This window comes from Lepidochelys kempii, chromosome 1 (genome assembly GCF_965140285.1).
Source record: "Lepidochelys kempii isolate rLepKem1 chromosome 1, rLepKem1.hap1, whole genome shotgun sequence".
NCBI classification, from domain to species: Eukaryota; Metazoa; Chordata; order Testudines; family Cheloniidae; genus Lepidochelys; species Lepidochelys kempii.
Genome location: NC_136380.1, coordinates 336,210,860 through 336,221,906, shown reverse-complemented (window position 1 = coordinate 336,221,906; position 11,047 = coordinate 336,210,860). Strand labels below are relative to the sequence as shown.

At 45.3% G+C, this 11,047-nt stretch overlaps 1 long non-coding RNA gene across 2 annotated transcripts in view; it reads right to left on the bottom strand.

Moving 5' to 3' along the window:
* Positions 1 to 1,667: 1,667 nt before the first annotated feature.
* The window catches only part of LOC144930126 (uncharacterized), a 40,048-nt gene continuing 30,668 nt past the window's right edge, over positions 1,668 to 11,047 (bottom strand). For both annotated transcript variants that reach the window (XR_013635217.1, XR_013635218.1), the window contains exons 2-4: positions 10,394 to 10,512; positions 3,713 to 3,889; positions 1,668 to 3,392 (exon numbers count right to left, since the gene is read on the bottom strand). This is a non-coding gene — a long non-coding RNA (uncharacterized LOC144930126). The remainder of the gene's footprint in view (positions 3,393 to 3,712; positions 3,890 to 10,393; positions 10,513 to 11,047) is intronic.

Genomic DNA, 11,047 nt, shown 5'->3' with positions numbered 1-11,047 from the left:
AAAGGGGAATCTCCAGGGACACATTATTAATTAGAGGAAAGCAGGCACATTACTATTGTTATTTATGACTTATGATGCACCACACATGTGCATGACCCTTTACAAAACAAATAAAGATGGAGTCTCTGCCATAAAGAGAGTAAAAATCCAAGGGTCAGTTTGTGTCCTACAACTCTAGGGGGGCACAAGGGGCGGGAAGGAGAAAGGACACAAGAAGTCCACCAGGGTCACCATTTAGGGAGGGGGGGCACTGGCCTCCCCTTGCATGGGTGGAGATTGGGGGAATGAGGAAAATTGCCCCCCAACTGGATATATTGCAGAGGCGATATGTGGGGAGAGGTGCCCAGGTTTCCGTCTTCCATTAGGCCCTGCCCCAGGCCTGTGCCCGCCCCCACCCCCATGGGGCTTGGGACAGAAAGAGTGCCCTGGGGTAAGCGGCAACGCGAGGCGCTCTGTGGGTTCAGATCAGTTTCCCCACGTCGGCTGGGTAACGGCTGCTGCTCCCTCCAGGCACAGGACGGTGTAATCTTCAGTGCCTATGAATCACTGGATGCTGGTGGCCATGGTGACTGTATCAGGTGGCCAAGCCTGGCCTGGTCTGGCCCAGCCTAGCCCAGCATGCATACAGCCATAAGGAACAGCGCTGCCCCCACTGTGCCAACTAGGGACTGAGCACAGGGCCTGGCCCCGCAGCAGCACCACCCCCTCAGACATAGCCCCTCCTAGTGCTGCCAACCCAAATGTTCAAAAATCATGAGCTTATGTAAAAATAGTAGATTTGGTGTTCTTTTTATTTGTGTTCTGCTTTTTGAGGCTTTAGGGTGCACTGGGGGTCATATTTTGAAATTACTCCCTGCACCCTGAGCTACCTGCCTTTCTGCACACAGCCCCTAGCTACCCCCTGCCTGCATCCTGAGCTATCCCTTCCCTGCATGCCTCCCTGCACCTCTCAATGCACACAGCCTCTAGCTTCCCCTGCCTGCACGCTGAGCAGTTTTCAAACTTTTTGAGCTGAGCTCCCCCCATTTGAGATATACTTTTGCACCCCACCCCAATCGAGGGAGGCTGGGTAGCCTGTTGAGTGAGTCAGGGGGTGGAGTGGTGCTCCCTTCCCAGGCCCCGCCATTTGGAGCTGGCCTGAGCCCCACTGGATCCTGCCCCTCTGAACATAGATGTCAAACTACACCTATGGAAAAAAAAAGAGAGTTGTCAGGTGCTTAAGTAGCCCCTGGATTCAAGGTTAAAGTTGCGCCCGTCCCCATCTGAAATGGTACCCCTGAAGCCCACTCTTCCTCCCCCCACCTTTTGCCCCTGCACAGCAGAAGGACACAACTGGAATCCTTGTGATCTCTGGACACAGGAGAGAAGGAGCCAGGGATGGCCACAATGGCTAGGTATCAGAGTAACAGCCGTGTTAGTCTGTATTCGCAAAAAGAAGAGAAGTACTTGTGGCACCTTAGAGACTAACCAATTTATTTGAGCATAAGCTTTCGTGAGCTACAGCTCACTTCATCGGATGCATACTGTGGAAAGCGTAGAAGATCTTTTTATATACACACAAAGCATGAAAAAATACCTCCCCCCACCCCACTCTCCTGCTGGTAATAGCTTATCTAAAGTGATCACTCTCCTTACAATGTGTATGATAATCAAGTTGGGCCATTTCCAGCACAAATCCAGGTTTTCTCACCCCCACCCCCCACAAACCCACTCTCCTTTGTGTGAAATAGGAAGAATCAGTCATCTAAAATGGCACATATGTGACTCATACAGAGGTGATGATGATATATTTGTTTATTTATTTGTGTTTTGCTAGTGCCTGAAGGGCCCAAGCTGAAGTGGGGCCTCCTTGTGCTAAGTGATTGTGCTAGGCGCTGCACATACATAGAATTGAAGATTCTCCCTGCCCCAGCAAATTTACTGGCATAAAGACAAGATAGACAACAACAACAACAAAAAGGTAACTTGCCAAAAGTACAGACCTTTTAAATTACAATGAAATTTCTTCCCAGTTCCCCCTTCACATAACAACCTACTTCTTCTGCCAGCCTTCCCTGTCCCCAGCTGCCAGTTGAAATCTTCACTGTCCTTGTGTGATGGCCACCACCTTGGCATATGAGACCATGTGGGACACACATATATCAATGGTCTGATGTTTTGAACCCTGGCGGGGCCAGAAGCCATGTATAGGTCTTCAAATCCAAAATGTATTACCCCTATTCATCCAACAGGATGGATGTTTGTTGAGCTTTATAGCATGCTGCAGCACCTATCTATTTATTCAGTCCTTTCTTGACTAAGAGAGTTCTGTTTATTCCTTTTAAAAAAACTGACTTAGTTCCACTTTGTTTCCACATACACCGGGCTTCCCTACTGTATACTTTATAAAGCTAAAACAAATATCCTGACTCTACGTAGGCTATATAGATCACTACGGCGGTGTCTTCATTGCCTTTTATTTGATGTTCCTGAGCAGCTTGCAAAACATCTGGCAATAAAATGGTTTCTATTTTGGGGGCATGTGGATCTTTCACTGAAGTCAAAGGAAGTTTTGCGGAAAAGTCTTTACCAACATATGCCCCTTTGTGTTACTGCTATAAGCAGGAGAAAGGTTACACATTAGAACAGCGGAGAATGTTTCACATGAAAACAAATTCTTTAAAAGCATCTTTTCCCCCTTCCCGAAAATATAAATTTTGGGCGTGTGACAGAAAGATTTTATGTTTGTTTCACCACAGTTGTATCTTTACATAAAGTTCTCGTTGCTTCATGGTTGCAGAAGAATTCTTTTTTTCAGTAGCATGTCCACCAGCAGCACGGCAGCTAGAGGACCAGAGGAGTAAAGCTCCATTGAAATCAATGAGGCTGTGCAGATAGACAACAGTTCGGGACCTGGCCCAACGGCAGCCACCTCTGGGCAATGCATCAAAGCCATGCAATGTCACAAGGAGGCTAATGAAAATAGAATACCTGGCTCAGAAAGCCAGTGAAGAAATTGATCAATGAAAACATCTAGGTTATATGGCTGAACTACAGTCTCCTCTGGTCAGTAAAATATAAGCATCACATTTATTGATAGAGCAGAAGAAAGATTTGTCTGAGTTACTGATGGAATTTAAACACTAGACTAAAGGGAATATTAAATCTGCAAGGTTATAAAATGCAAAAAATTAGAAGAGGAGATGCAACTTCATACCTTACAGACTATCACAAGCAAAGGAAAAGGCAGTGGAGACAGATCGTTCAATTTCCAATTGCCTTTGCTCTCAGAACTGTCTCTTATTCCAGTGTGAGCCACAAGACAGCAAATCTAAGGTGCTGTAGGCTTATTCCAGCATAACGTTCTCCATTTCTGGCATCTGAACTGCTTCAGGCTCTGGTACTATGGAAGCCTGTAGGGACAGATCTTGAATTTGCACATGACAACACACAGATAACCATCAAACACAGAATATCATCTGACAATTTGATTGCTATTTTTGTTTAGAAAAGAATATTTAATTGTGTTTAATCCATATCATAGTGCTTTGTTGACTTCTAGAATCTGTAAATTGTGTCTGCAACAAAGCAAGGTTCCAGGAACCCATGGGAATAAGCTGAACAAATGGAAGCAAGAACCACAAGTGTAGCTCAGGCCAGCTATGGAACCACTTTGGTATAACAACGTTGCTCAGGGGTGTGAAAAATCCACACCCCCTGTAGTTATACTGACCTATGCTCCACTGTAGACAGCATTATGTCAGTGGAAGGGCTTCTCTCACCACCATAGCTGCCACTTCTCGTAGTGGTGCAGCTGCGCCAATGCAGCGTTTTAAGTGTAGACCGGCCCTCAGAGGTGAAGAAGCCTGATGCAGAATTATGTGAAGTCAGGAGGTGGGACTGATCTCTCCTGTCCAGGCAAAAGTTTTGTGGGTTATTGGATATTCTCTTAATCATAGAATCATAGAAGATTAGGGTTGAGAGACCTCAGGAGGTCATCTAGTCCAAACTCCTGCTCAAAGCAGGACCAACACCAACTAAATTATCCTAGCCAGGGCTTTGTCAAGCTAGGCCTTAAAAACCTCTAAGGATGGAGATTCCACCACCTGCCTAGGTAACGCATTCTAGTGCTTCACCACCCTCCTTGTGAAATAATGCCTGATCCAAAACCCCTTTCAGTCAATGGAAGACTCTTAGTGACTTCAACTGGCTTCAGCTCACACCCTAAATCACTAAGAAAATAGATTGAAGGGAAAACAGAACCAAATCTTTGCAGACTCCAAAGGGCTCCAGGGCCACTGCACACTCCTGGTAACTAATTACTATTTTAGGAACTAGACCAAGTGGGGCCTGCTGAGCACATCTCAGGAGGCACCTCAGAGATAAGGCCCTAAAGGAGATTCCTGTTTCCTTTGTGCATGGAACTCTCTCATTAGACAATTGAATTCCATTGTAACAGAAGCTGATTGTCTCATTGCCAGCATTAGTTCCATATTTCCTAGAGATAAAAGGCCAAATTCTGACCTCAGCTGCCTCCGTGCCACCCCTCTGACATCACCCAGGTCTCTCCAGATGAAACGGAGTGGAATCTGGCCCATGGTGCTTAGATCTCACTCCCCTTTGAAATGTCCCAGTTTTAACTCTCTCTCTTTCTGTTTTTGTTCATTCCATAACTCTTCTGCTTCAAAGAAGACTAAAAGGCAAACTCACCTCTAGTGGAACCCCTTCAGAGTTGTGCCAGGGATGAATTTAACACTAACTTTTTGCCCAGACTTTGCTTTAGTCTTTTACTATTATTTTATTTATTTATTTTTGGAGGCGGAGGAAGAGGTTAGGATTTTACTGAGATCTGTGAAATCCAGATTTAAAAATAAATTAAAGAATGTAGGGAAGTGGCTTGGACTATGAGGCATGAGAACAAACTGAGATTTCAATTTTTAAGCATGGTTCTTTGATCCTCCCTTTGTTATCATTTTACCAAGCCTTAATTGGTTGGCTAATGCATATTTAGAAAGGGTTGGTTGCACTTCTAAGTCAGAGAGAGAGGGAGAAAGTAGTTTGGGAACCTTCTTTCTGTTATTCTTTCTGGGTGGAAAGGCTTGAACAAATGGGGGTTTAATTGACTACTTAAAAAATCATCTGATGAAGTGAGCTGTAGCTCACGAAAGCTCATGCTCAAATAAATTGGTTAGTCTCTAAGGTGCCACAAGTACTCCTTTTCTTTTTGCGAATACAGACTAACACGGCTGTTACTCTGAAACCTAAAATATCAGTCTGGCTTACTGCCCATTCAATAGAAGGGCAAGTCATTTACGCATCTGATTACTCAATCAGACCATTTAACATTTGCTGCTAATGCTAATCCCTTCTAGCCCAGAAAAGCTACCCAAATAGTTACAGGGCTGGGTTCTCTGCTGAGTCCCATGTGGACATCCTGCATAGAGGAGGAGAGAGTGGAGGGTGAGGAAGCTGCCTTTCTGCTTCCCAAATCCTGGGCTGCTTCAGAGGCTTTGGCAGCTTGACACTGGCTGCAGCTAGACAAGGTGGCTGAGGTGACATGTTTTATTGAACCAACTTCTGTTGGTGAGAGAGACAAACTTTGGTGCTTATGAGAGCTCTTTTTCAGCTGGCTCATAGGGACCTTTGTGCTGGTTCAGGATCAGCAGACCACTGTGTGCTCTGCCCCGCCACTCTCTGCACCCTGAACACACTACTTCCCATCTCTGCCCCGACCTGCCCTCAACAGCTCTCTGCCATGTCTGAAAGAGGAAAAGCTTGGTAGTACCTTCAGGGCAGCTGTATGGCTGGTAGGACAAACATCCTCCATCAGAATCATAGAACCATAGAATTAGAAGGGACTACAAGGGTCATCTAGTCTAAACCCCTGCCAAGATGCAGGCTTTGTTGTGTCTAGGTCATCCAAGACAGATGGCTATCCAGCCTCCTTTTGAAAACCAGCAGTGAAGAAGCTTTCACAACCTCCCTAGCCAGTCAGCTCCATTATCCTACTGTTCTTACAGTTAGGAAGTTTTTCCTGAGATTTAATCTAAATCTGCTTTGCTGTAGTTCGAACCCACCACCTCTTGTCCTGTGGCAAGAGAGAAGAACTTTTCTCCATCTTTTTTATGGCAGCCTGTCAAATATTTGAAGACCGCTATCCTGTCCCCACCTTAAACCCCCTCTTCCAAACTAAACATACCTAGTTCCTTCAGCCTTTGCTCATATGGCTGGCATTCCATCCCTTTGATCATCTTTGTCACTTGCCACTGGATCCTTTCCAGTTTCTCTACCTCCCTTCTATACATTGGTGACCAAAATTGGACTGAGTACTCCTTCCAAAAGTTATGACACACCTGCAGTGCTTGTAACTACATCCTAGTACATCTGACAATGCTAATGGACTGCTTTCCCATGGGGAGTGCTGCTTAATGCAAATGTTAACTAAAAGTGGAGATTAAAATATTTTTGTATAGTTATATAAAAACCCACTTTTTTATATTTAAATAATAACTTTGCCATGAACAGGATTTTTTTTTAAAGGAGCACAGGGATTTCCATACCAATGGTTCATCTAGTCCAGTAGACTGTCTCTTACACTGGACTCAGAGGAAAGTGTAAAACCCCCTTGGGGGACAACTATGAACAGTTTACCAAGGGTTGTGCTGGTTTCTCCATCACTGGCAATTTTTAAGCCAAGATTGGATGTTTTTCAAAGACATATACTGTAGTTCAAACAGAAATTAATTCAGGGCAGTCCTATGCCCTGTGTTATACAGAAGGTCAGACTAGATGATCACAATGGTCCCTTCAGGTCCATTATACTCTATGAAATAACATGTCTGACCCAGAAATTCCTCCTCCTCATCCTTGTTGTTGCTGCTTATACATTTTTTCCTCTTGTCCTTCTGCAGCAACCTTATATCTTCCTTCCCCTCCTTACCCCACAAAGCTTTCTAAAAGCAATGGGAGCACTTCTGTTGTGAACACTTGCAAATTCTCATTTGTGCTTTTGACATGTTTGTTTTCAGTGAACAGTTTGGTTCTCTGAATGTTTGTGAATAGAAGGGGCTGTGAATACCAGAGGACAAAGTCTGTAGGTTTTCCTCACAAAACTGTGCGTGCATATTCTTTTTGTTGTATTCACCAAGATGTTGTCAGTTCCATCTAATTCAGGATTTACTCAGACTTATTCTCCACTGCTTTGCCCACTGGTGTATTCACTATTGTTTATAGATCTGAAGAAGAGCTTTGTGTCAACTGGAAAGCTTGTCTCTCTCACCAACAGAAGTTGGTCCAATAAAATCACCCCGCTGACCTTGTCTTCTCAAATTACCCATTGACCGTCATTTACACATTTGCAAGTGAGTGCAAACTTGGTGTCAAGCACTACCTTGGTAGCATTTGATGTCAACTCACTGGGTTTGCATTCATGTGTACAACTGTAAATGCTACACATGATGCAAAGCAGCAGAGAATCAGGCCCACTCGCTTTAATAAAAAACCTGTGTGGCCACAGCCCACTGTAAATAAGACAATCAAAATATATTTTCTGTTACAGTCAGCTGCCAGGAAAGAAGTCCAGTGAACAGCAAAGGCCAGTAGTAGACCAAGCACAGTGATGCTCAGTGGGTATAAACTGGAGACGTTCCACTGAAGTCAATACAGCTACAGTGATTTTTATCAGCCAAGTATACATGTGCCCATTTCATAGACTCTTAGGAGCTATGGATTGGAAACACTTGTTAGATCAGCCAGCCCATCTCCCTGCCAATGCAGGATTCTTTCCTAAAGAACATTTTCTAGTGCTGTGTAATCAAACATGTAATCAAAGCTAAATGTAGATATGGCATGCAGTGTAATGAAGCAGACAACTGAGCAAGGCAATGATAGATGTAGGCACAGTGTACACTATAATAAAGTACAATGTTAGATTACTCTGCCTACCTTTCAGTTTAGTCCCTACTCCACTTTTCCCTTTTTTCCAGTTTTTAAAATATGCAAAATGAGACATACACTCTTCAAAAAGAAATGCAAGAAAAGAAAGATTTCAGAGTAACAGCCGTGTTAGTCTGTATTCGCAAAAAGAAAAGGAGTACTTGTGGCACCTTAGAGACTAACCAATTTATTTGAGCATGAGCTTTCGTGAGCTACAGCTCACTTCATCGGATGCAGAAAAGAAAGAGAATCCCTTAAGCTCCATGACATTGTTTAAAAAGTGCTTCTTCTCTTCCTCCCTCCCCCGTGTTCTTTTGACCAGCCTGAGGCTGGGACTTTGATCTATATTTCAGTCATCAGGGTCCCTTATCAGAGAAAACACAAGAAAGGGAAAGTGAGAGCTACAGACAGAATGACAAATAGACACATCCTGAGTTTCCATGGAGTGACTTCTGAGCACTTCAGTATCTCTTAAGCACAAAATCAACCTGAAAAAATACAGAAAATATATCTACAATAGGAATGCACCCAAGAGGCAAACAAAGCTATGGCCTAAGGGCCCAATCCAACCCCTACTGTTTTCAAGGAGCCTCTTTTTAATACAAAGAAGGTTGGTTAGTGTAACTACCATAGGATAAACTGATGTATTTTATTGCAATGCTTTGTATGTACACCTCTTCCTATCTCTCCACCACCAAGCACAGCCTGCTCTCTCTCCTCTACAATGTTGCCACTCTGAATGGAAACACCCTCTCCTCTCCAACTTCTGGGACAGTTTTCCAGAAATCACAGCACTGAGCTTGGTGAGGGAAGTTTCTTGTCATGGGGCACGCTGTGATTTTCAAACCTTCCACTAGAACTATTGGTTTCTATTTCCTCCTCACAGCTCTTCAGAGCTGCTTCCTTTGTTTTTGCTTGGCTGGCAATGGGCCCGGCACCCATCATCTTCCCATCTTCTTCTGCCTTGCCTCTAACTCTGATCTTCCCTCTGCTTTTGCTCTCCTAATCATGTAACTGTGTTATTCATCTCTGTAAACTTGTAAAGCTTCTTGAGATGGTGCATTTGGAAGAGGAGACACCAAATACAGCTAAGTGATACAGTTAGAGAAGCTATCTACAAAATAATGTCCAATATGATGCAAACTCACTAACAGAAGGATGGTGCTTGCATAACCATGGAAAATTAGCCCTTTCTGTTGATGTACTCTGTGGCAAAGTGCTCTGGGGCCAAAATAGGGATGTGCATGCCATCTATTACTCCACCGCAGTTTGGAAACCCCATAGCTGCAAAGCCATCCACTATGTCCTGCACATTACCAAGAGTCACAGTCCTGCGTAGCAGGAGAGGATTAATGGCACAGCACACTTGCTTGACAATGGCCTCCATAATGGATTTTCCAATTCCAAAATGATTTCCCACTGACCAGTAGGAATCTGTCACTGCAAGTTTCCACAGTGGGACTGTCACTTGCTTCTTCACTGTCAATGCAGCTCTCAGTCTGGTGTTCCTGCATTGGATGTCTGGGGTGAGCAGGGCTGGATTTACACCTTACGCACCCCTAGGCACCGCATCTCCAGCGCCCCCCCTCCCTCCCCATGTGGCCTTGCCTGGAGCCCTCCGCCCCACACGCATCCCCATGTGGCCCTGCCTGGAGCCCCCTCCCCATGTGGCTCTGTGACCCCCCCAGCAGCCCTGTGTGGCCCGCTCTGCCTCCTAACCTGGCTCCAAGAAGGCTGCTGTGAATTTTCACTTGAGGAAAAAATGCACTCGCCACCCACCTGCCAGCTGTTTGCCCCCCGCCCGCCAGACCAGCCAGCTCAGGCTGTTCTTGCGCCACAGCGGCCTCTGGTGAGCAAAAGGCGGAACTGCAGCACATTTTCTGCAGAAAAAAAATTCTGCCTCCCTGGGACAAGAATTCTGCACATGCTGCAAAAGTCACCTAAGGGGAGGGGAGAGGATGTGAGAAAAACAGCGTGTAGGGCTTCTCGGCAGGAGGTGGGGCAGTTCAGGAGTCTCCCTCCCTCCTGAGAACTCCCGAGCCGTGCGGCCAGTGGCAGCAGGGCACCAAAATAGCCCAAAATACTGCAACTCGCAACTGCTAACCCCCCAACCCTGGCAACTGACAGCTACAATTAACCCAATTGGGCTAGAAAATTGCATACTTGGCAAGCCAGGCCCTTAGAATGCCGGCACCCCTAGCCTTCCTACTGTGCCTAATTGGAAATCCGGTCCTGGTGTGAGCCTAGCACACAGATCCAGGAATGTGGCCTTGCACATCCGAAAGTTCTGCAGCCACTGCTTATCATCCCAAACCTGCATTACAATGTGACCCTACCAGTTAGTGCTTGTTTCTTGGGCCTAGAAGCAGTGCACCACTGTCTGCAGGTGCTCTGTGAACACTACCAACAACCTTGAATTGGTTCGCGCTATGTCCCACAGCAAACGGTCTCCAAGAAATCATCATGTTCCCCAGAGTACCTCTTGTGGCTCTGCAAATACTGGAGGATCATGCTTCCCGTGCTTGCAATGCTCAAGAGCTGTGCAGGGTCCATGCTTCTGTCAGAGGTCTCAGATGGCAACAAGACCAGTGTGGGTTCCTGAGAAATTGAAAACAGGCACAAAAATTAAGAGCTAGAGATAATGTTCCAAGATGGAGAACATGGCATTATGGGAAGTTGACCCCTTGCTCCCAGTCCCTCCTCAGTGACTCGCTTCTTCCCCACTAAGCATTGTCAAAAACTTACAAAACATAGGGCATAGAACAGTGGTGGGTTGCTCTTTGGGATCCCTACCCATGGTGCACAACATTGTACATCAACACAAACACTCCGGGTGAGTACATGCAGCACCAATGCAAGCAGCCAAGCATGCATACACACAAGCGATATACTAACTCTGGTGGCTGTATGCCAACATAACTTGTGACGGCAAAACTTTGCTCAGTTACTGAGGTTTCTTTAGGTCTTTCTGGAATTCCTTATCGTCCTTCTGATCTTGACTAACCTCAGTATTTTTGTGCCATTCACATACTTTGCCACTTTGCTATCCACTTCCTCTTCCAGATCATCAATAAAAGGAGGGACAAACCCTTCAGTCCTTATTTAAGGCTTTCTGAGACACATACTTCCATTG